We start from the raw sequence: 418 nt of genomic DNA, 5'->3' as shown, positions 1-418 counted from the left end.
TTTTTTTTCAATGATCCAAACGATTTCATGTATATGCAGGAAGGTAAAGTTAAACCTATACATCCAGGATAGAGTTAAATCCATTGCATGAAATCTGATCAGTTTTATTAATTTTCGACATGAAAGTAAGCTAATCAGTATGAATGATCTATCCTAATCAGATGATTTCATGTGATATATATGCAGAAGGTAAAGTTAAACCTATACAAAATCGAGATAAAGTTAAATCCATGCATGAAATCAGATTAGTATACATTTTCAAAAAAAAATGCAATCATTTCTTACTTTTATTTGTTTTCGATATTTATCAGATTAAATATAATGATTTGTTAATGCTAGTATATCAGTAATAATCCGAAATTTATTTATTCTCAGATAAATACTAGCAATTCCTATTCCTAGTAGGATTAGAAAAAAA

This window comes from Brassica oleracea, chromosome C3 (genome assembly GCF_000695525.1).
Source record: "Brassica oleracea var. oleracea cultivar TO1000 chromosome C3, BOL, whole genome shotgun sequence".
Classification (NCBI taxonomy): domain Eukaryota; kingdom Viridiplantae; phylum Streptophyta; class Magnoliopsida; order Brassicales; family Brassicaceae; genus Brassica; species Brassica oleracea.
Note: the sequence above shows the minus strand (reverse complement) of the source record.